Consider the following 943-nt stretch of genomic DNA (forward strand, 5'->3'; position numbering starts at 1 on the left):
TGTGTTGGTTGGAAACTGAAGAAAATCAACCACCTGTGGAGCACAGCGTTGGGCAGGAGACACAATGAATAAGCGATTTCAGTCTCCTGACAGCAACAGCTCAGAGTCAGCTGTTAGCTAATCTCCTGCTGCTGATATTGTGGCTTTGAAATTATCACTAGAACCAGCTTGTGCTTTGTGGCTCTGGTGGGCAGCGTAGGGGAGGAAGTGGGGGGGCCAGATGCTGGCAACAGGTCTTCCAGGCCCTGCATTTTCCCCACTGCCGAGTTAGCCTTCCAGCTGACAACCAAAAAAATGGCTTCTTGACCTACCCCAAGTAATTTTGATAACCTTCTACTCTCATACTGTTTTTCCCTCCTTCTCCCATCTTGTCTTTGGGAGTATCAGACCTCTGAGGAAAGGCTCTTGACATTTGATCTGATTATCATTACCAGAGTTGCAAAGAGAAATTTCATCTCTAACTTGGTTTTCTTTTTCCCAGGAAGAGGTGTTCTCTTTGTGTGTTTGGAAGAGGACAAAGTATTTGGAATCTCGAGATCTCAGATCTCCGTGCTGTAATGAACAGCGCGCCTAAAAAATCATGAATCGAGATTTGTCATTTCTATTCCAGCAAAAATGCAACTCTCTTATTACCATTCTTGTGTAATCTTACTATGCTCATTTCTGAGGAACAGGGAAGTCCTTACCTTGTTTGATCTTGCAATACTAGAATTTCCTTGAAAGCAAAGTGAACCTGGAGTGTTAGATTCACTCATGTTTCAGCCTGTTTTTTCCCCACCGTACGCCCATGTGTGTGTATGAGCGTGCGTGTGTGTGTAGGCGCACACACGCACACACACACAGACACACACACAGACACACGCACACTCACTCTTTCCTTTCCGCCTCCCTGTTTGAGCGCTTCCTGCCTTCTCTATCATGCCCAGGCCCCTGGCAGCTCGTG

This window comes from Saimiri boliviensis, chromosome 14 (assembly GCF_048565385.1).
Source record: "Saimiri boliviensis isolate mSaiBol1 chromosome 14, mSaiBol1.pri, whole genome shotgun sequence".
Classification (NCBI taxonomy): Eukaryota; Metazoa; Chordata; class Mammalia; order Primates; family Cebidae; genus Saimiri; species Saimiri boliviensis.